This window comes from Orcinus orca, chromosome 1 (assembly GCF_937001465.1).
Source record: "Orcinus orca chromosome 1, mOrcOrc1.1, whole genome shotgun sequence".
Taxonomy (NCBI): Eukaryota; Metazoa; Chordata; class Mammalia; order Artiodactyla; family Delphinidae; genus Orcinus; species Orcinus orca.
The window spans coordinates 211,585,675-211,608,382 of record NC_064559.1 but is presented as its reverse complement, the minus strand read 5'-3'; the positions used below and the strand labels follow the sequence as shown (position 1 = coordinate 211,608,382).

Here is a 22,708-nt window from a genome sequence, read left to right as displayed (position 1 = left end):
TCTGCAGTCAGGGAAGGGCCGCAGGTGCCACAAGTGGAGGCAGCCAGTCCTCTGTGGGCCGCGGTCCTGTAGTGTGTGTGCGCTGCCGGGCCTGGCGCCGTCCTGAGCTGTGCTGCGTTGTTTCAGGTGCCCCAGGTGCATTGCTAGGTGGTCTCTAGGTGGGTCCAGGGGGACCTCTCTCGAAAGTTCTTCCGAGACTTTCTGATCCACGTGGGAGCTTCTTGTTCATCTCGAGCTGTTGATTCTGAAGTGTCGGGAAGGTCCGCCGTATAGCCTGGGCCATCGACCAGCGTGATGCACCTGCTCGGAGTGCTGGCCGGCGGGCCTGTGTCCCTCCCCCCGGCCCCTTGCCGGCCCCTCTGCCCTTAGACGAGGCAGCATCAGGCTGTGGGCCCAGCGATGGATGGAGTTGTCTCCAGGATTGGTGCTGACGGAAGGAGCTAGCTGGCCCAGGCCCTCCAGCCCATCCTGGAGCACACAGGGGGCTGGGAAGCCCCACCCGCCGGGGGTCCTTCTCCTTGCTCCCTGTCCCTTGAGTAGCCCTGAAGCGGTGCTGCCTCCCCCAGGAGCCGCCACGTGGAAAGCTCGGGGTCTTTGTCTGCCTGTTGTCCATTTTGATTTCCTTGGTGCTCAGCGTAGACGTGCTGACGCGCACCCTCTGGCTGCCGGACAGTCCTGTGTGCACTTCTGGTTGTCACTGCCGCCCTGGGTGGGGCAGCTGAGTCGGGATCTTCTGTTTGCTTCCGACGTCCTCAAGGTCCAGGCCGGCTGACGCTGGCTGTGGCTCGGCCTTCGCAGGCAGGATCGGGATGTCGTGGGTGGACACAGCCGTGGGGGCTCTTTTTCCTCCAGATGCCCGTTCCCGCTGCGGGGCACAGGTGACCTTTAGCCACATGCTGCCCAGCAAGGCCCACTTTGTAATGTGGTGGAAGATGCGGGCTTGTGCCCCTGCTCCCCAGGTACGCGGACGTCACTTCTCCGTCTTTTTGGGGTTTGAGGGTTTGATGTTAGTTCTTATCACGATGTGGACATCCTCTTACCTTTACTGTCACTTGGGGTCATGGCTAAAGAGCCGAAGGCACAAACCCAGTGACCCTGTCCTATACTCTCCACTTGGCTTTGGGCAGGGGCTTCCTTTGGTTCACGGCTTATCCTCTGTTGACCCGTGTTTCTCAGTCACCTGTGCCTGCCACCCGTCCAGGCCTGCCCATGCCGTTGCATCTCAGGTCTGGATAAATCCACCCTTCGTGCTGACTGTTGTGACTGTGGGACGTGTTTACCCTGAGCCAGCGGATGTGTTCGGACCTCATTTTCTGTCTGCTCTAGGTCCTGCATCCTGACCTCACTTCCTGTCTGCTCTGGGTCCTGAGTCCTGACTTCACTTCCTGTCTGCTCTGGGTCCCGCGTCCTGATCTCACTTCCTGTCTGCTCTACGTCCTGCGTCCTGATCTCATGTCCTGTCTGTTCTGCGTCCTGCATCCTGACCTCACTTCCTGTCTGCTCTGGGTTCTGCATCCTGACCTCACTTCCTGTCTGCTCTGGGTCCTGAGTCCTGATCTCACTTCCTGTCTGCTCTGGGTCCCGCGTCCTGATCTCACTTCCTGTCTGCTCTACGTCCTGCATCCTGATCTCACGTCCTGTTCTGCGTCCTGACCTCACTTCCTGTCTGCTCTGGGTTCTGCATCCTGACCTCACTTCCTGTCTGCTCTGGGTCCTGAGTCCTGATCTCACTTCCTGTCTGCTCTGGGTCCTGAGTCCTGATCTCACTTCCTGTCTGCTCTACGTCCTGCGTCGTGATCTCACGTCCTGTCTGTTCTGCGTCCTGCATCCTGATCTCACTTCCTGTCTGCTCTGGGTCCTGCGTCCTGATCTCACTTCCTGTCTGCTCTACGTCCTGTGTCGTGATCTCACGTCCTGTCTGTTCTGTGTCCTGCGTCCTGATCTCACTTCCTGTCTGCTCTGGGTCCTGCGTCCTGATCTCACTTCCTGTCTGCTCTGGGTCTTGTATCCTGACCTCACTTCCTGTCTGCAGTAGCTCCTGCGTCCTGACCTCACTTCCTGTCCGTTCTGTGTCCTGGGCTTGGTCATTGTTTCCTGCTCCCCTGTGAGGTGCTGTCCCCCTCCTTGAGACTGAGGTGCCGGACCTGGCGTGTGCCCTACCTCTTCCCTCTGAGCCCGGCATCAGGCAGGTGACTGTGGCAGGCCTGGCGCGGGCCGTCTGCCCGGTTGCAGGTTCCTAGTGGCGAGTCCCGGCTGTTGGTCCGTTGCTCTCCTGTCCTCTGGAGCACCTTCCGGCTGGACGTCGGCCTCTCTCCGTGTCATTTCTGGGGATTTCTTCCACTTTCTCATCTAATACTTTTTTTTTTGCCTGTCGACTTTTGGGTTTTGTGATTTTAATTTTTAATATGTCTTTTTCTGTTCTTCGTTTCTTTTGTGAAAGCGCTCGCCTGTTCTCGTTTCATGGATGCAGTATCTTGTCTGTTATCCCCAGGAATGTTAACGGCGGTTTCCTTCGAAACCCTTTGGTTTTGGGGCCTCGGCTTTCCCCACGCTGGTGGTTCTTTGTCGTCTGCTCACGTCGTGGGGAAGCATGATGGGCAGCGGTGGGGTGGCATGGCTGGGCACTCAGGGTCTGCCGAACTGTCCCGCGGACACACTTGCAGATGAGCCCCTGATGTTGCTCCCGAGAAACGTCCTCTCTGCCCGCCGTGGTCGCTGGCGTCTTCGCACCCCGCGCTTGTCCACGTGGCCCGTGGCCCTTGGCCGCCGCTGCCGGCCCAGCCTCCTCCCGCCTGCGCAGGTGCTCCTTCGCTGGAGGGTGGGGGCTTTGGCGGGTTTTGAGAGGAGGGCGGGGTTGAAGCGTCTTTGTTCTTCCATCTTGAAACTGGTTTTCTTTCGTTCCGCATTTTAATTATTCCATCTTCTTGATGAGTTTCACTGAATTTGCAAAAGGTTTTGGCATTTTAAGCATTCGGGAAGGAAGAGCATAAAGAGCTGCTTTAAAAAGGACGATGCGGTACTGCCAGTGATCTGTGACTTAACCAGAGCAACCCTCGGATAACCAGGGTTTGTTTTCTCGCAGTGTTTTGTTTCTTGCTAGTGTGTGTGTGCATGTGTGTGCACACGTGTCTACACAGGGTTCACCGCCCTTGAAGTTCTTGCATTCAGCGTCTCCGGCTGAGTGTGGTCTTGACTGATGTTTGGAGGAATGACTCAGACCCCTCGTTCTGAGGTTTAATCATCCCCGAGTGTCAAGTGGAGGCAGTCAAGGGAGAATGTGAACCAAGACAATTTTGGAATTGCCTTTTAAAAGTGGGTTGAAAACTCCTTGTCAAGAAGTGAAAAGAACCAGCAGGAGCTGTTCAGTAATAGAGGTTTGTCAGGACACGTCTCGCTTTCCTTTCTCCTTTTTTGAGATCTTCTCCTGTGGCGAAGTCAGCAGACACGTTTCATCACCGGCCGCCCAAGGCCCAGGGCCTCCTGCGGAGTGCGGGCTGCAGCTTTGTGTTAGTGCTCACTCTTGCCTCTGCTTCAGTCCATCGTTCTTGCCGGTTTTCCAGACCAGTGGCTCTAGAGCTTGGGCTTCAGAATTCTTCAGTGACGAGCTTGTGAGTCCCACCCCCGGAGTTTCAGATTCCTAGATCTGAGGTGGGCCCTGAGAATTTGCATTTCTTACAAGTTCCCAGGTGACGCCTTCCCTGGGCCCCCCTGGGAGAAGCCCTGGGCTGAGGCCAGAGCCCACTCGTCTATGTAGATAAAGCTGTATCTGCTCACGGCCTTGCCCGTGGCATCCACTGGGCCTGTGGCTGCTTTTGTGGGAGCCTGGAGCAGCTGGAGTGAGAACGCAGGCCCCAAAAAGCCAAAAAAAAAAAAAGCCAAAAATACGGTTTGTCCTTTATAGGAAGTGCTCGCAGGTTCCTCATCTGGACAAAGAAATGACTTGAATGCATGGCCATGGCATTTCTGCGAATCTTTTGGGGATGGAAAAGGATGTGCGTGGGATCGACCGCAGACGAAATGGTGGCCTCTGCTGCTCAGTTAACACTTGTCGTTGACCTCTGGGAATTGTTTCAAGCCGTGGAACAAATGAGTCCTGGAATATAAAAGCTCCAGTTGGGATAATTGCTGTATAGTTTTTTTAAAGGCAGCTTTTTAAAGGTATAATTAACATAATAAGCTGTGCATATTTAAAACGTACAGTTTGATAACGTTGACAAATGTGTACACACGTGAAACCATTGCTCCAGTCAAGGTGAAGAAACCGTCCCTTACCCGCGAAGTGTCCCGTGCCCCTTGGCGGTCCCTCCGGCCTGTCCCCCCATCCCCACCCCGGGCAGCCACCTAGCAGCTTCCTTCACTCTAGATGGATTTGCCTCTTTTTCGGTCTGGTTTCTTCCACTCAGCGTAATTGTCTCGCGATTCTCCTGTGTGGTCGTGTCAGTAGCTGGGTTTTTGGTTTGGTTTTGCTCCATTGTACGGATTTGCCACAGTTTGTTTCTTCACTCACCTGCGGACGCTTGGGATCCTTTCCAGTTCCTGGCCGTTACTCATAAAGCTGTCAGGAACGTTCCTTTACAAGTTGTGCCGGGACGTTCACGTCTCACTCCTTTGTGTAGACACCTAGGTTGTGAATGGCTGGGTCGTGTATTTGTGTGCAGGTTTGCCCTTCTAGAAACGCCGAGCTGGTCCAGAGCACCCACACCACTCCCCATCCCCGCCAGCATCCCTGCCAGCATCCCCGCCAGCATCCCCGCCACCCCGCCAGCACTTGCTGTGGTTGCTCTCTTGTTTCAGCCCTTCTAACAGGTGTGGAGGGGTATCTCATTGTGGTTTTAATTTGCGTTTCCCTAATGACGTTGGGCATCTTTTTGTGGGCTTATTTGCCGTCTGTGTGTCTTCTATGGTGAAGTGTCTGTTCAAGATTTGTTGGTTATTTAAGTGGAGTTGTTGTCTTATTGGTGAATTTTGCGAGTTCTTTATGTATTCCGAGTGCAAGTCCCTTTTCACGTTTATGCTTTGCAAAGCTTTCTCCCTGTCTGTGGCTTTCTTTTTTCTTCATAGTGTGGCTTTCTTTTTTCTTTCTTTTTTTCTTCTCAAGAGTAGAATTTTAACATTTTGATCAACTCCAGTGTACCAGTTGATTCTTTTGGACGGGGCTTTTGATGTTTTAGCTGAGAAATCTTCCCTAATGCAAGGTCACAAAGATCATCTCTTTTGTTTTCTTCCACAGATTTTGTAGCGTTCAGGTTTACATTTAGGTCTGTGATCTATTTTGAGTTAATTTTGGGGAATGATGCAAGGTCCACATCCAAGTTCATATTTTTGCATGTGGATGACCAGTTGTTCCAGTGCCATTTGTTATAAAGACTATACTTTCTTTACTGAATTATCTTTGCACTTTTGTCAAAAATCAGTTGTCCATATGTGTGTGGATTTATTTCTGGACTCTCTTATGTTCAACTGGTCGAGTTGTCTATATCAATGTTGTGCTGTTTTTGATTATTATAGCTGTATAATTCTTGAAATCAGGTGATATTCACTCTCTAGCTGTGTTCCTTTTCAGAGTTGTTATGACTATTTCAGGTCCTCTGCATTTCCATATGAATCTTAGAATCAGTTTGTCAATTTCTGTGAAAAACAATCTTGCTGAAATTTTGGTTGGGATTCAATTAGATTATAGGTCAATTTGGGAAGAACTGATACTTTAACAGTTTTGAGTTTACAACCCACGGTCAAGGTATATTGCTGCATTTGTTTAAGTTATGCTTAGTTTCTCTCAGCAATATTTTATAGTCTTCAGGGCCCAGGTCTTTGATGCCTTTTTTCAGATTTATTGATTTATCAACAAGTTTTTTCCTTTTCTTTTTTGGTGTTATTGTAAGTACTCTTTTTTTTTTTTGTGGTACGCGGGCCTCTCACTGTTGTGGCCCTTCCCGTTGCGGAGCACAGGCTCCAGACGCACAGGCTCAGCGGCCATGGCTCACGGGCCTAGCCGCTCCGCGGCATGTGGGATCCTCCCGGACCGGGGCACGAACCCATGTCCCCTGCATCGGCAGGCGGACTCTCAGCCACTGTGCCACCAGGGAAGCCCTGTAAGTACTCTTGTTTTTTAAATTTCAGCTCCTGATTATAAGTTGCTAGTACAATTTATTTTGCATCTTGCAACCTTGCAAATCATTCTAGTAGATTTTTGGAGATCCTGTCAGGTTTTACATCTGTGAATAAAGGCAGTTTTGCTTCCTCTCTGATCTGGATGCCTTTTCTTTGTCTTGTGTGATTGCACTGGCTGGAGCCTCCTGTGGCTGAGTAGACATCGTGAGAGCAGACAGCCTTCCTCCTGGTCTAGGGGAAGCGTGCAGTATCTCACCATTGGGTATGTCGTTCACAAGTTACTGGGTTTGTAGATGCTCTTTATTCGACTGAAGGAGTCCCTACAGTTCTGTCCTTGACTGCTTTGATCAGGAATGGGTTGGAGTTTGTCAGATGCTTTTTTTGCATTTATTGAGATTATTTATGTGGTGCATATCTTTTTTAGTTCATTAATATAGTGAGTTACATTGACTGATTTTGAATTCAGCTAACCTTTCGTTTTCTGGGATAAACCTCCCCTGGTCACGGTGTCTCATCCTTTTAGAATATTGTTGAGTTTGACTTGATAAAATTTTGTTTATAAGTTTTTTTTTTTAATAAATTTATTTGTTTTATTTATTTTTGGTTGCGTTGGGTCTTCGTTGCTACGCGCGGGCTTTCTCTAGTTGTGGCGAGCGGGGCCTACTTTTCATTGTGGTGTGCGGGCTTCTCGTTGCAGTGGCTTCTCGTTTCGGAGCACAGGCTCTAGGCACGTGGGCGCGGTAGTTGTGGTTCGCGGGCTCTAGAGCGCAGGCTCAGTAGTTGTGGCTCACGGGCTTAGTTGCTCCGCGGCACGTGGGATCTTCCCAGACCAGGGCTCGAATCTGCGTCCCCTGCATTGGCAGGCGGATTCTTAACCACTGCGCCACCAGGGAAGCCCTGTTTATAAGCTTTTGCATTTATGTTCGTGGGGGATATTGGGCTATAGTTTTTGTTTTGTTTTTTCCTTCTTGTAATGTCTTTGTCTGGTTTTGGTATCAGAGTAATGTTGGATTCATAGAATTATTTGGGAAGTATTCCGTCCTTAAACTTTTTGAAATAATTATTTATTTCTTTTCAAAATATTTGGTAGCGCTTACATTGAAGCCCATGGGTCTGGAGGTTTTTTGTGGGAAGGTTTTTAACTATTCAGGTTATCTGTTCTGGGTTGAGGGTTGTTTTTTACACGTAACTGCCCAATTCATTTAAATTGTCAAATTTACTGGCATGGGTTGTTGACAGCGTTTTCCTGTTCGCTGTAGAAATCAGGGCAGTGGCGCCTCTCACGTTCCTGATGCTGGTCATTTTTCTTTTTTTGTTTTCCTGATCAATCTGGGTAAAGGGTTATCGATTTTACTGGTCTCCTCAAAGAACCAGTTTGGGTTAACTGATTTTTTTCTGTTATTTTTCTGTTTTCTATTTCATTGATTTCTGTTTTGATCTTTATATTTCCGTTTCTTTGGTTTACTTTGGGTTGAATTTGTCCTTTTTCTAGTTTCATATGTTGGACGCTGAGCCATTTCTTTGAGACCTTTCTTTCTTTGTGATCCAAGCATTTGGTTTTCTCCTGAGGCCTGTTTTAGGGGTATTGCAGATATCCTGGTGCATTGTTTCCATTTCCATTCAGTTTAAAACTTTAATTACCATTTGATTTTCTCTTTGATGCACGGTTTATTTAGAAGTGAATTAGTTTCCAAACATTTGGGAATTCTCCAGAGGTCTTTCTGTTACTGATTGCGCATCGAATCCCACCTGGTAAGAGCACCCACCTGTGTGACGTGGCTCCTTTTGAAGGTACCGAGGCTGGTTCCAGCCCAGAGTACGGTCCATCTCGGTAAACCCTCTGTGCACGTTGGGGGAGCTGAGCTGGGGGCTGCTCCGAACCCTCAGGTCCAGTGTTGGCAGCCTTGTTCACAGCTGCCGTCCTGGCTGGTCCTCTGTGTCCTGCTCTCTGTCATTGCGAGAAGCGGACTGGGATTTTCTATCGTGACTGTAGATCCGTCTCTGCAGTCAGGTCGGGTTTGGGCTTCACGTATGTTGTAGCTTTGTTATTAGGGGCATCCGTGTTTATGATTGTTTTTAAAGATCACTTGACCCTTTTTATCAGTTATGAAATTTCCCTCGTCCCTGGTGAATACTCTTTGCCCTGAAACATACTTTGCCTGATGTTAATGTAGTCGTTTCAGCTTTTGTTTACTTTTTTTACTCCTGTGAATTTGCGTCTCCCTTCCCACGCCTTTGCTTTAACCTATCTTTACGTTTGAAATGTGTTTCTTGTAGGCTGCATATGGCTTTCTTATCCAGTCTTACAATCTCTGCCTTTTAGTTGAGGGTGTTCAACCCACTGAGGTTTACTTTCATTATTGACAGGATTAGGTTTGAGTCTTTCATCTTGTTCGTTTTCTGTTTTTCCATCTATTTGTTTCATTTTTTGTGGGTTTCTGCATTCCTTTGGTTTAATCAAATACTGTTTATGATTCCATAGTATTTCCTTGTTGCCTCCTTTGCTGTGCTCATTTTGGGATTTTAAGGATTTGCCCGGGGCTTCAGCCTTTATCCTCGTCACCTTGGACCTGTCACCGTTCAGCGGCACCCAGCACAGCACCTGCAGCGCGAGAACTTCACTGCAGCCTGCCCATCGTTCCGCTCCTGGCTTTTTGTTTCACGCACTGCACTTTTACACGTGTCATAATCCCTGCAATACGCCATTACAGCTTATGATTAAACAGTTACTTTCTTTCTATAATAAATTCCTTTCTTTTATTTATTTCTTTTTGGCTGTGTTGGGTCTTCGCTGCGCTGCTGCGCGGGCTTTTACTAGTTGAGGTGAGCGGGGGCTACTCTTCGTTACAGTGTGCGGGCTTCTCATGGCAGTGGTTTCTCATTGCGGAGCACAGGCTCTAGGCATGTGGGTTTCCGTAGTTGTGGCTCACGGGCTCAGTAGTGGTGGCTCGCGGGCTCTAGAGCGCAGGCTCAGTAGTTGTGGTGCACGGGCTTAATTGCTCCGTGGCATGTGGGATCTTCCTGGACCAGGGCCCGAACCTGTGTCCCGTGCATTGGCAGGCAGTTTCTTAACTACTGCGTCACCAGGGAAGCCCCTAAACAATTGCTTTTTAAAGGCGCTTAAATAAAAAGAGAGAAATTGATACATTTATGTATGTAGCAATCATTTCTAGCACTGCTTATTCTTTTGTAAAGCTACAGATTTCCATCTGGTGTTGTTTTTCTTCTGCCTGAAGCATGTCCTTTAATATTCCTTATTAGTATCGGTCCACTGGTGGTGAGTTTTTTGGTGTCAAAGCGTATTTACTTCCCCTTTGTTTTTGAAAGGTATTTGCAGTGGGTATAGAATTCCAGGTTGATAGTTTTTTTTTTCCTTTCAGTACTTTAAAGATGCTGATCTGATGTGGTCCTTTGTTCCTCTTTCTGGGATGTCTTTATGATTTTCATTTTATCACTGGTTTTGAGCATCTTGATTTTGATGTACTTTGCTGTAGCTTCCTTTATGTTTTTTAAAAAAAATTTTTTTAAATTAACTAATTAATTTATTTGGTTGCACCAGGTCTTAGTTGCGGCAGGCAGGCACCTTAGGTGTGGCAGGCGGTCTCCTTAGTTGCAGCTCATGGGCTCCTTAGTTGCGGCTCACCAGCTCCTTAGTTATGACACGTGGGCTCATTAGTTGTGGCAGGCGAACTCTTAGTTGCAGTATGCATGTGGGATCTAGTTCCCTGACCAGGGATCAAACCCAGACCCCCTGCATTGGGAGTGTGGAGTCTTATCCACTGCGCCACCAGGGAAGTCCCTGTAGCTTTCTTTATTTTTATTTTTAAAATTTTATTTATTTTTATTTTATTTATTTATTTTAGGCCGCGTTGGGTCTTCGTTGCTGCATGTGGGCTTTCTCTAGTTGGGGCGAGTGGGCGCTACTCTTCGTTGCGGCGCACGGGCTTCTCATTCCGGTGGTTTCTCTTGCTGCAGAGCACGGGCTCTAGGCACGTGAGATTCAGTAGTTGTGGCGCGCGGTCTCAGTAGTTGTGGCTTGTGGGCTCTAGAGCGCAGGCTCAGTAGCTGTGGTGCACGGATTTAGTTGCTCTGCGGCATGTGGGATCTTCCTGGACCAGGGCTCGAACCCGTGTCCCCTGCATTGGCAGGCGGATTCTTAACTGCTGTGCCACCAGGGAAGCCCTGTGGCTTTCTTTAGATTGCGTGTGTTTGGGGTTTATTGAGCTTTTGGAGTTCATAGTGTTTTTCAAGTTTGGAGAGTTTTTGGCTGGTGTTCTGAAGACTTTTCCTGCTCCCCGTGCCTCGTGCGGGAGCTCCAGTTACCTGTTGATTCACCGTTTGAAGTTGCCCCCCCCCCCCGATGCTCTTCCCCTTCTCTTGGGTTCTTTCTCTCTGTTCCGTTGTGATCAGTCTGTCACAAGCATCTGCGCTGCACATACGCTCTGCCAGCCCATCCAGCATCGTCTTCCTCTTGTGGACGTTTGACTTCACAGACCTTCCGTGTCTGTTTAACTTCTTGAGCACGTAGAGTCTGGCCTTAGTAATGGTTTTAACGTTCTACGTGAATTCCAGGTTTTGGTCCGTTTCAGTGGGTTTGTGACTGCATTGTGGTTCGTGTTTTCCTGCTTCCTGGGCTATAGACGTTTTGATGCTGAATGTTCTGAATTCCTGTAAATCTTCTCAAGCTTTGTCCTGGGGCACAGTTAGGTTACTTGCAGACAGTCTGATCCTCACAGGTCTTGCTTTTACGATTTCTTGGGTGGGTCCAGAGGAATGCTCCTTCTAGGGGTAATTATCCCCCACACTGTGGCAAAACCATCCTGAGTAGCCAGGACTGCAAGGACTCAGGTACTCCAGCCTCTTGGGTGGAGCAGGGGCTGCTCCCAGCCCCGCGTGGGCCCCGGGCGCCATTCCCTTGAGTCCTCTTGCTGGGTCTTTCCCGGCCTCTGGCAGTGTCCTCACACGCGTGTGCCAGCCTGCGCTCTGCCCACCCTGCCCACACCCTGTGGCTATGTCCTGGGCACTCCAGCCGCACTGGCCCCTCTGGACCATCAGCTCTGTCTCCTCAACTCGGGGTGCCCTGGGCGCTGCCATCTGAGAGCTCAAGGCAGTGAGCTGGGTGGCCGAGAGCTTCCACATCTGTGGGGGGTGTCACTGTCCTTGGTCACTATGTCCAGTGCCTTGAGGGCGGTCGTCTCCTGGATCTTGTCTGGGTTTTAACTGGCTGGGGGAGGGGGTGATCGGTCCCTGTGACGCCATCTGGGCTGCAGGCGGGTCCTCTCCCCGCGGTGTGGTTACTGCCCCCAAATCGGCTTCCAGCTTGTCTAATCAGGCACTCTTTTCATAAACAACATTAGAAAAACGAGATCAAAAGTTAAAAAATTGCTGTCATCTTGCGGGATGCAGACATCTGGGGAGGCTTCTCTGCACGGGGGCGTGTGGGGGGTGCTCTGCGCTGCTGGAATCCCATGAAAAGCAAAAATAGCTGGAGACTTGAGTGGCAGACCCCAGGGGTGCTGTCGGCCCTAGGAAGGAAGGTGAGCGAGTCAGACCCCGAGGTGGAAGGCTTCAAAAACACCTCTGCATTGTGCTGACTGGCACGGCAGTCGTGAGCAGATATGTTTTCCTTTTTGCAGTAATCTTGGCTACATTAAATTCGTTTTTGTTAACATCTTCATTACTGCCTTTTCAATTTTAGTCAGAATTGATTATGAACAAAGTGCTGTGATTTTGACTATTCAGAGTAGCAGCTGCGTCGAGCCAGCGCTTAACCAGTCTAGCGACAGGCTTGGTGTCCACGCGCTCTACGTGGCACCTGCGAGAATGGGCTTGTGTCCACGCGCTCTTCGTGGCACCTGCGAGAACGGACAGTGCTCCGAGTTGAGGACTCGGCTGTCGGGGAAGGGGGATTACCAGGTGCCACTCATTTCAGGTTGAGCAGGGACAGAGTTGTGTGTTTTGCTTTTCAGAAATTTCCAGGCAGTGTGATGCCTTTCAGAGTGAGGAGGTGGCACATCGGTTATGCCGTCGGGGTGTAGCAGAGCGGTGACAGTGGCCTGTATGCCCTCGTGTCCTCACGCTTAAATACCACATCCGCCTAGAGCCTTCCTTTAGGTCTGGAGGTATGGTCAGTGGCTTTGGGGCTCGGCCAGGCCGAGGGTGGGGCTGCATTCTCCTAGACACTGTGGGGAGGAGCTCAGGGCCCAGCAGGTCAGGGCTGTGCTGTGGTCCCGCCCAGGAGGGGCGCGCACGTCTGTGCCACGGTGAGCCTGGGCACCAGGGCACAGGTGGGGCCGTGGGCCTCCTACTTCCAGATCGTCCCTGGTCACAGGTTGCAGTGCCACCCCGGTGTCTGCCCGGAGCTGCATCAGAACGGTTTCACCAGGTGGCCGGAGATCTTCCTGAGTGGCCCGGGTGGCCCGAGCCCTGGAGTCAGGGGGACAGGGCTGCCGTGGAACAGGCCTGGGCGCCGGGCGGGGAGCCCCTCGGTGGGCGTCACTCACCCTGGAAGCCCCTGCCCCAGGGGTGCCTGACTGGCCCCAGCCCTGGACTGGCGGCCTCCCGGACGCAGGGCTCCAGCTCAGGGAACTAGTCGTGTGGCAGGACCTCAGCCCCGGGGAGCTGATCCACGTTGTCTTTGCTGTTGTTCTGGGCCTTTCTGGCGGCCGGCAGATGCCCCCGTGTGTGCCCCTCACCCCGATTCCTCCGTCCCAGCTTCTGGACAGGCGTAGCCTCGAGTAAGCACACGCGGGTGTTGGGCGAGGGGCCGGGCTCCTGCCGGGGGTTGCGGTGGCTGAGCCACGGGGCGGAGTGCCAGCACGTGGGGCGGAGGAGGTGCCGGCCACGGCTTGGCTGCCTGAGTCGGGAGGGGCCCTCGGGGGCACACGGCCGCCTGGGAAGTTGCATCCGGGGCACAGGGCCTCGTCTGCCCCCGCCCAGTGGTGCCGAGCTGACCACAGGGCAGCGACGGGCCAGGAGGCTGTGAATGCTGGGTGACGGGGAAGGCGGGCAGGGCCGGCCCAGACCCCTGCCCGGTGTCCTCCGGCCCGGTCGTCACCGCGGGCCTCTGAGTCACTCCAGAGGACTGTCCGGAACCATATTTGATTTGGTTTCTGGCGGTGCGGCAGAGTTTCCCTGCCCGGCGTTAGAGCACAGTCCTTTCCCTGGCCGAGGGGGTGACTGACCTGACTTGCTGGTGGAGGGCTGCAGAGCAAAGGGGCTGAGGGGCAGTGGGCGCACACGGTGTGGCGAGGCCTGGCGCTCCTGCTGAGGAAGCTGCGGGTCGCCTGGCCAGGTCCCCGGGCGCTTGTGGGGTGCCAGCCTACGTTCAGTGGTACTGGGGGTCCACCCGCCACTCGGGACCCACTGGGCTCTGGCTCAGGCGTCCCTGCCACGCTGGGCCCTCGGTGTGGCCATGCTGCTGGGGATTCTGGACGAGCCCACACCTGGCTCCTCGCGGCCCTGTCTGGGACCTGCTGTGACGTCCGTCGTGTACCCCTGGGCAGCACGTCCTGCCGTGACGTCCGTCGTGTACCCCTGGGCAGCACGTCCCATGAGAGGCGCTGCCAGCAGGTTCTGCGGAGGCCGCAGAGCGGCGGGGCCGCGTCCTAGCGGGTCTTTCTTCCTCTGGCTCTGCTCATCACACCCGGCGTGGCAGTTTAGGACGACAGGCCTCACGGGGACAGGCGATGACCTGGAGGGAGGTCAGCGGGCGGGCAGGCGGGCGGGCTGTGCGCTGCATCGTGCGGTGGCTCTGGCTGGTCCTTAGGGACGGCGAGGCTCGGTAGTGTCTGGTCTCGGGGTGTGACGATGCGCTGCTGTCAACGCCTAGGAGAGACCGGGGTCACTTGCTGATGGAGCCTGGCCCCGGGTGCAGACTGGTCGGTGGCCGTGGCCGGCAGGTCCCTGCTTCTCCCGGCCTGTCGTCGTGACGCGTGTTGGGGGGGATGGGGCGTGCGGGTCGGTCTCTGCGCCCAGAGTCTCAGCCATCCCCGCGTGTCCCCTGCTCGTCGTGGCCGTGCCCTGCACCGTCGGGCAGGTTCTGGGCAGCGCCTGCGGTGTCCTGTGCCGCGATCCCTCCACCGCTTCTGCCCCATCCCCACTGGCGGGTTGGGTCCTCTTTGGTTCTCACACAGGAGCGTCTGGGAGGTGTAGGCATTGGCTCATCTCGCGAGGCCGGGGGATGGACGCAGCCCTGGTGACCTTCGCCGGCCCCTCCAGGGTGTGGGGGTGTGGCCGCAGGTCCCAGTTCTGTCCCTGTTAACGAGAGGTCAGGCGGTCACAGAGGGTGAGGAGGCCTGCGGGCCCTGGGCCGCCATCTGGCCATTGTAAAAGGGGCCATACACGTTTCTGGAGGGGGGCGGTGGGTGTTGGCCGCCCTCCCCTCCCCCGCCCGCGGGCAGACACCCCTGCGCCCTCCTTTCCTGGTGTCTGTGCCGAGGGTGAAAAGTTCAGGCCACCAGCCCCAGAGGGAGCTGGGGGTGGGGCGGAGCCACTGCGTGCTTTCCTCCCGGGCCCTGGATTCAGCAAAGGGCCCTGGATTCAGCAAACCGGCCTGTTCCTCGCGGGGCGGGGCTGGGCTCCAGACAGACGGACGCGGTCCCGCCTGTGGCATCCCAGGGACTGGCACGGTTCACCGTGGGTGGCGGGAGCATGGGCACCCCGGGATGCGCCCTCGCCTGTGGTCAGGCCCTCAGGCTGCCCTGGCAGCCCCAGGTGGAGGGCACCTGCCCCCGAAGGTGCTGTGGCCTCTGCCCGACGGCCACGCCGGGGGCGGTGCGGCTCGTCCCTTTGGAGCTTAATTAGGAGGGCCCTGTCCGGCGTCCTGTCGCCCAGTTCCCACCGGGGATGAAGGGCCAGCCGGGGACTTGCAGCAGCGGGACCCTCGGCACAAAGGCTCGATGCTGCCCTGCGCCGACCCAAACGCTCCTTTATGCCGAGCTGCTCCCGCCCCACGGAAGCCTTTGTCTGTCTGGGCCTGGCAGCACCCAGACCCCTCTCCGCCCCCGCAGGACCTCCAGGCTGAGATTCGGCCCTTGTCCCTGAGGGTCTCCTGTGTGGCTGCCCGACTCACGGGGACTTGGGGGGCCCCTGGGGTGCCCCCTCCTCCCATCCGGACCACTGCTGAAGGCCAGGAGGTGCTGATGACCTTTGTGCAGATGGCCTGAGAGGATGATGCCCGGGGAAGAGTTATCCAGTTGACAGAAGTGGCTTCTTGGAAAGGGGACCTGATCCCCAAAACAGCATCCTCAGGACAGGGAGGATGTGTCCGCCCTCTTTGCTCGTTTCCTTTTCCCCAGGGGGCACTGGCCCCTGTGGGCAGGTGCAGGGCCAGCCTGGCCGAGGGGCCTGGGGAGAGACGCCCCGCCCCCGGCCCCTCACTGGCGCGGCAGGCCTGGGCCCTGCAGAGAGGCCGGGTCGAAAGGTCACTGCCCTGATCTTTACGCCACGTCGTGTGTTCTCACGACCCCTCGCCCTCCGCACAGACGGGCAGGGCTGGGGCTTGACACGGCCTTTCAGGGGATGAAACAGGCTGAAAGGTCTGAATTGCAGCCCTGAGGTGACATGTTTCAGTAGCTGAAAAATGGTGTTAAAGCGCGCACGCACGCACACACACACACACACACACACACACACACACACGTCTCGGTTTAGGACAAAGAGAAACCAGGACTGGTTGGGACGACACCACCTGCTAAAGCAAAGTGAGGTGGGAAGCCCCGGTGGGAGGCCGCACCAGGAGCCCCCTGTTGGCGGCCGGCCCGGCGTGGGGAGGGCCTTCGGGACCTTCCTGGCAATGACGGGGGTCGACGAGTCGGTGTCCCTGTTTGCTGACCCTTCGGCGCTGCCGTCTCGTCCACATCGTCCTTGATGTCGTCTGTGTTGCCCCAAACCCGAGTCTCCCTGTCACTGCCCTGGCTTGTGTCTGTCTGCAGTGTTGGGACCTCATTCCCCCCCACCTCCTCTGGCCCACACCGGCCCTGCTTCTCTGGACCCTGGAGCAGGTGAGGTGTTTCTGCTCCCAGGATGACCCTGGTACCTTTTTAAACAAAGCCGTCCCTCTCGAGGCTCTGAGGTGCTCTGCTTGTAGCCGGCCTCAGATGTGCTCCTTCCCGAGGGCGGCAGGTGGCAGGAGCCCGGCTCTTAGGTCCAGGGAAACACGGGTTATGTTGCCGCTGCCCGTGCCTGCGGCCGGTGGCCCAGAGTGTGCCAGGCCACTCAGGCTCCAACGACAGGGCTGCAGGAGCTGGAGCTGCAGGGGCCGGTGGCTGTGGAGATGGGTGTGGCGCGGGGCCCTCTCCCCTCCTCCCCTCCCGCTGCCCCGCCCGGCTCCCAGCTCTGTCCTTCCGTTTTCTGTGTCACTGGGAGTAGGTGAGTGGTCCACAGGCTGGAAGGGCTCATGTATTTGGGGAAACCTCCCTCACACGTTGTTCTGGTTCCTTCTGTGACTTTCCAGAACACTTGTGCTGTGAATCCTGTGCGTCTTCCCCGCGCTTCGGTGGACGGCACCCTCCACACGCTCAGGCCTGCCTGGGGCTCCATGTCCACACCCAGGCCACGTGCGTCCCCGCACTGTTTCTAGAAGCGGGAGTCAGGTTGGGGCCTGGGGCGCGAGGGACGGCGAGGTGGACGCTGTGCCAGCCCCGTGCTGGTCCCGGGAGGACAGCGGCGGTGACAGGGACTGCGGATGCGCACCCCCCCATCATCTGTCGTTGCTCCCTGTGGCCAGCACGGGGCGGCGTCTGCGGCCTCTCTGCTCTTCCGGGGACAGGCGCCGCGGTCGTGTCTGGGCTTTGCTGTCCTTTGCCCACTGGTCCTTCAAGGTCCCTCCCACCCGGGGCCTCCCACTCTCCGGGGCTTTGGTTTTTCCACGAGCACTCTACCGCATCCTTCAGTGTTTGCCGGCAGCTGAGGAGGGGCCTCTAGAGGAGTCTGGCCGGGTGGGAGAGCCCCGAGCACAGTCTCAGCCCTTGCTGCCCAGGCGTGGGGGACTGGGGCCTCTTCTCTGCTGCGGAGACGCTGGGGTCATGCGTGCCGTTGCTCTCTGGCCTTTACCCTCCGGGGTGGAGGTTGCTGTGTGTGGAAGAACTGGTGTCGGCGTTGCTGCGGCTCGAGCCTCCTTTGCCCGCTGTGCCCGCAGCCGGCCCGGTTCCAGTCCACGCCGCCCAGCATCCTGGAGGGAGGTGGTCCTGGCCCTGCGTCTGCCTCTCTGGGGGCGGTGGGCAGGGCACACCCCCAGGGGCACCAGGACCCGTTCTTCGAGCTCTCAGGTCACTTTCTACGCTCAGAAGTTGTTTTCTTGGTGCTCAGTATTTGTCTCCAAAAGAAGGGTGAGGCCCTGCGGTGAGAGGAGCTGCCTGGGCGCTGGGACCCCGGGCGGAGGTCGGCCTGCCTGGCTCTGCTGCTCCCCCCGCTGGGCACGAAGGGTGGGCCCTCAGCGTCCCTGCGCTTCCCGGGGTCCCCCTGGCCCACCCTGGGGTTGTGCTCCCCCCTCGATGCTACAGCCTCGCCTGTCGGAGGGTTGGCTGCTCTCCGGTGACGCTCCCTCGTTAGCGCTGTGGCTTCTCCCTGGGAAAGGTGAACAGCCTCCCCAGTGCCTCGGTCCTGATGTATGCAGGACCCCTAGCCTTGAGGTGTTTGCCTTTTGTTCCAAAACGTGGGGGGTTCTTGGGCCCCTGTGTCCACGTGTGCGTTTGCAGTGAGTGTTGTGTGCGTGTCCTGGCCTCCGGCTGCTCCCGGCAAGGGTGGGTGTGGGGCTGTTGACGCAGCCGGGCTCCGCCCGGGGGGCGAGGAAGTGGGTGTTCACAACTGCCAAGCCTGGCTCTGGGGGAAGGTCTCTGGCTGACCACGGACGCTCGCTCGTTCTGTTTAAAAAGAAAGACTGATTTAAAGGTAGGGTCAACTAGATTTTCTGATTAGATGCCTTGTCTGAGGAAGTGAAGTCAAGAACAACTCAAGCTTTGGTTTGGTGATTGACAGAGAGCTTGTGCTGTTTACTGTAAACCTTCCAAACAGAACTTGAGGCTTGTGACCTTTTGCTTTCTGGGTGCAGGTCAGCAAGGGCTCGCTCCACCCTTGGCAGCCCTGCTTTGTGGTCGCCCCCAGCCGGGGTGGGGCCTGGCCAGCGTGCAGAGGACACACAGCGCGCACACCCCCCGCGGCGAGTGCAGCCTGGAGGCAGGAGCCCCGTCCTCGCTGGCTCTCTGAGTCACTCTTGCTTGCTGCCTCCTGGCCCAAAGTGGCTGCTCAGGCCGAGCCTTCACATCCATGCACAGGAGAGGCCGGCACCCTGGGCCGGATGGAGTCACGTGGCCTCGCGTCGTTGCAGAGAGTCCTTTCAGCTGAGCAGGGCGTGCTGGCTGCAGGTCTGGCCACGTGGGCTCAGGCCTGGCCCCAGCCTCACCTCCTCTGTCCTTGCTGGGAGGCCGTGTGGGGCAGCAGCTAAGATGGGCCCTGGGGCCAGACGAGCAGCTTTTCTGGGGCCATTCTTGCAACATGCAGATTCCTAAACTTGCTTTGAAGACGACTCCCAGTGGAGAAGTCCCCACCTGGTCACTCACTCCCCAGGCAGAATCACGTGGTCCTCACGTGTCCCTCTCCCTCAGCCCCTTAGAGCAGGGGCCTGACCTTCCTGTTCTGAAGACAGAGGCCTCTCCGTGGGTCCTGGAATGTTGCGGGGAGATGGGGCTGCTCCGAGGCTGAATATAGATGGGGTGTCTGTCGGGGCTGTGCACGGTTAGCGGGCACGCGGCCCTGAGGCCCGGGCTGTCAGCCACCACCGTGGCGTTCTCATTTCTGATAGGTGCGCAGCTGGGTCCCATGCGGACCTGCAGGGCTTTGCCCTTTCCTGTGCCTGCTGCCAGGGTTGGGCGGAAGGCCAGGAGCGCCACTGAGCCCCAGGGCGTCTGTGGAGATCAGTCCTGGCCTTGGGTGGGGACCCCGAGCGTTCGGGCTTCCTTGTTACGGCCAGAAGCGTCCCTAACCCTGCAGGAGGAAGAGACCACCTGCTGGAGGGCTGGTGCTGGCCAGACTCCAGAGCTCCCAGCATGCGGGACTGCGGGCCCAGGGTCTCCATCCCAGCCATTGCCTCAACCCCCAGGAAGCTCCGACACCTTGTGTCCCCGAGACACCCAGGGCCTTGGGACGGCCGTGGATCCCCTGGGCTTCCGTGCACCCACAGGGCTGCATGGCGTGTGTGGACCCCAGGGTGACCCCACGCTAGTCCTTGTGACTTGGCCCCGGGGGCACCGCTCCACCATCCGGGTCCCTCCCTTAGCCCTTGACTGCAGCCTTAGACTCTGACCTCCTGTCCTGCTGGGCGTGCGGGGAGGGCGTTTCCACAGCCTGTGGGAGAAGCAGCCGCCCCGTCTCCTGGGCTCCTGGGCTCCGGTCGCTCTGGGCCCACACGCAGCGCTGGCGTTTCTGGCCCAGTTGTCATGGGCCTGGTGTCTGGAGGCCCCAGGCTGCGCCGGTGAGCAGTGCAGGGCTTTCCCTCCCAGTCCAACGGGGGCAGCTGAATGCCAGGTGGGGCCGCAGAGCACTTCTGAGGCTTAGTGGCCAAGGACTGGACAGTCACCCCAACTCCCAGCCGCCGGGCATCTCCGTGTCCTGAAGGCCCGGGTCCCTGGCCCCCTGCGTCTCTGTGGGTGCTGCAGGCCTGGCGGACACCCCACGGGGGATGCCCTGATGGAGAGCCCCTTCCTGCCCGCCGGCCTTCTCCGGGCGCCGCGTCCTCCCGCCCCGCCACTTCCAAGCCCCTTCCCGTCCTTGTCACCTCCTCTCCTCTGGGCTTGCCAAGAATGTCGGGAAATTGGGAGGGGGGGGGCACAGGAAATGCCTCCTTCCCTCTAAGGACTGCTCCAGCTGCAAGTGCAGGGGGCTGGGGGAGGGTCACGGACGTGGAAAGCTGTCCCCGGCCAAGGCCACCCCACGCCCCAGCCCTGCAGATAGAGGCGCTGTCTGCCTCACTCTGGCCCCATGTGCACACCCTGCTAGGGGGAGACCGAGGCCGGAGGTCGGCGGGCTCCTTGAGGGAAGTGAGGTGTTTCTCCTTTAGTTGTTTCAAGTGGGATCTTTCAAAAAGCAGATTCAGTGGTGACACCCCCTCTCCCGCCATCTGTGTCATTAGCGTTTAGGAGACACGTTAGCCATTGGGGTGGAACCCGTTCCTGTGTGGGCAGACGGCGGCCCCTTCTCCAGGAGGCCGCCTGGGTCACCATTGCAGAGGGAGGGCCCGGTGTTCCCAATGTCACTGCCAGAGCCCGGCCTGCTGTAACCGCATGTGATTGAACCCCTGAACAACCCCGACATGACACCCAGTCTCCTGGCCTGCAGAGAGGAGGCCGTGTCACCTGACACCTCACACGTGCACCTTTTAAGAATGTACACCTGGCCTAGAAAACAGCGAACACAGGCTATAGTGTGGGTATTAAAAAATGAAACCGGAGACCCCAGTCTTCCTATTAGATCATGTGAACTCGGGTCTTAGGGTCAGTGAGGGTCAGAGAGAGCGTGGGTGGGCCGTGGGCTCCGGTCCCTGCTGTGGCCTTGGCCACAGTGGGCAGAGCAGGCCCAGACCTGGGGCGAGGGGCCGGCCGCTGATTCTAATGGTGGCCCCAGCCCTCCTCCCCCCAAGGAGAAGGCACAGGAAGCCCCTGTCTCTGCTCCCTCCCCCAGGGCTGCTGAGACACCCTTCCCTTCCCTGTGGGGTCCTTGGCTTTGTGCAGTGAGAGAAGGGGGCCCGGGGGCTGGTATGGGCGGGGGTGGGGGTGGGGTCAGGTCCTGGGGTGGGGGTGGGGTCAGGTCCTGGGCTGGGCAGGTCCCCTGGTGCAGCCATGTCACCCAGAGTCTGGCCTGGCAGCACTGGGAGAGCCTTGGTGCCTGGGCCCCTGGCCTCCTGCCCCTGCCAGGCCCTGCCCCCACCTGCCTCTTGATGGGGGGGTGTCCTGGGATGCTCCGCAGGAGGGGAGCTTCAGGGGTCTCAGGGCCCGTTGCCCGGCTCACCAGTGGTGGGGATTCTGCAGCTACGAGGCTGTCATGTGACCGGCGTGGTTCCTGCTGTAGGCGAGACGTGTTAGGGCTAGACGTTCGAGAAACGCCATGTCCTCTGCTCTGAGGTAGCAGAGCCTGTGTCGCCCCATTTTTCAGATGAAAAACTGGTGTGGATTCTTCAGCCGCGTCCCCCGCTCACCCCTGTTGCCCGCGTCCTGGCTCTCCTGGGCCCAGGGTGGCCCACATAGCCTCCTCCCCGGTGCTGGTCACCCTCGTCCCCCTCCCCACCCCAGCCCACCCCACTGGCAGGGATGAGCCTCAGACGGGAGGGGCTGGGCCCCCTTGGAGACCCTCATCCGAGTGTGAGGGTGACGCGGTGCGCTTCACGCCGTGTGTTCTTCATTTTACTAGGAACCCACTCTGGTGGCCCTGCCGCCTTGTGCCTTGGTCAGTGCTGGCGACAGGCCCGTGGACTCTCGGCTCTGTGTCTCCAGGGTCACGTCTTTGGGACCCACGAGCAGCTGTCTTTCAGCCTGGGCTTGGGGACTCACCGGGGATACACCAGCGGTGACTTCGCTGGCCCCTTGCCGGCCTCGGTGCCTCCGCCTGGAAGCAGAGGCGGCCACCGCGCCAGCTCTGAGTAGCCCCGCGGCCGGGCAGCGCCACCGTCCACCCGCGCCGGCTCAAGCGCTGGGCTCAGTGTTGTGTTGGTTTCTATGGCGAGAAAACAAGCAGGGCGGCTGCCGGGAGGGGGAGGGGAAGGGAGGGAGGAGGTGCAGGCGCTGAGGAAGCCGAACAGACCGGCGGCGTGGGCGGGGCCGGCCGGGGCTACTTCCTGGCGGGGAAGCGGGCGAAAGTGCCGTCCCTCCAGCTGCCCGCTGAGGCCGGGGTGCCTGCAAGAGCGGGGCTGGGCCTTGTCGGCCGTCGGCACGTGCAGTGCCTGGGGGAGGGGGACCTGCCTGGGGGGGATCTTTAGGTTGCTGAGGAGTGGAGGGCAGCTCCCCTGGGACCCCGCCTGCTGGCGGAGGAGGCTGCACGGGGTCTGGCCCAGCGGTGCCGCGGCGGTGGCCAGGTCCGGTGTGTCTTGCCTTCGGCCTGCGCCGCCCGCTGGTCCTGCCGCCCACGCCTGGCTCGCCGCAGCCTCCTTTTGGCCCCGGGTCACCCTGATTTCTCTCGGGGCTGCTTGCAGGTCTGGGTGAGGGGCCAGGCTGCCTCCCCCTGCTGCTGCGCCCCTCCTGAGAGCCCCTCCAGGGGAACCCAAGGTCTCCAGCTGACCGGGGAGCCGTTGCCAGTGCCGCTGCGAGAGCGCCCTGGGTCGGGCTCCCTTCCCTTCCCCCCCAGGAGGCCTGCACCTGGAGGAGGAGAGGTGGAGGCAGATGGGCTTTCAGCCACCCTCCTCTGGGTCACCTGCCCACCCGGCCGCACCCACCCGGGGTTCTGCTGTGGCCCCCGTGGCTGGAGGGCGGGGTGGGCGCTCCACGCACGGTCCTGCGGCTCCATCCCTGTCACATTCCCGTCAGTGGCTGGTGTGGACAGGGGAGTTTAGGGGCCCACGTGTGTGCTTCCTGGACAGATGCACCCCCAACGATAAAAAGAAGTGACCTTT

General features: G+C 57.4%; 1 protein-coding gene and 2 long non-coding RNA genes across 5 annotated transcripts in view; 1 reads left to right on the top strand and 2 right to left on the bottom strand.

Annotated features, from left to right (window-relative positions):
- SKI (SKI proto-oncogene) overlaps positions 1-22,708 on the top strand; it is a 59,121-nt gene that overhangs the window by 18,631 nt on the left and 17,782 nt on the right. The gene's annotated exons all lie outside the window — the stretch shown is intronic.
- Positions 1,184-1,826, bottom strand: LOC125961747 (uncharacterized). 2 transcript variants are annotated; one of them, XR_007472715.1, is made up of 4 exons: positions 1,691-1,826; positions 1,522-1,654; positions 1,378-1,485; positions 1,184-1,305 (listed from the first exon to the last, which is right to left on the bottom strand). It is a non-coding gene; the product is annotated as an uncharacterized LOC125961747 (long non-coding RNA). The 2 variants fall into 2 exon arrangements; XR_007472716.1 differs by lacking the exon at positions 1,522-1,654 and having other exon boundaries at positions 1,378-1,521; positions 1,655-1,773.
- On the bottom strand, positions 18,848-21,938 carry LOC125961748 (uncharacterized). Of its 2 annotated transcripts, XR_007472718.1 has the most exons (5): positions 21,904-21,938; positions 21,654-21,816; positions 21,115-21,168; positions 19,415-19,624; positions 18,848-19,095 (listed from the first exon to the last, which is right to left on the bottom strand). It is a non-coding gene; the product is annotated as an uncharacterized LOC125961748 (long non-coding RNA). The 2 variants fall into 2 exon arrangements; XR_007472717.1 differs by lacking the exon at positions 18,848-19,095 and having other exon boundaries at positions 19,247-19,624.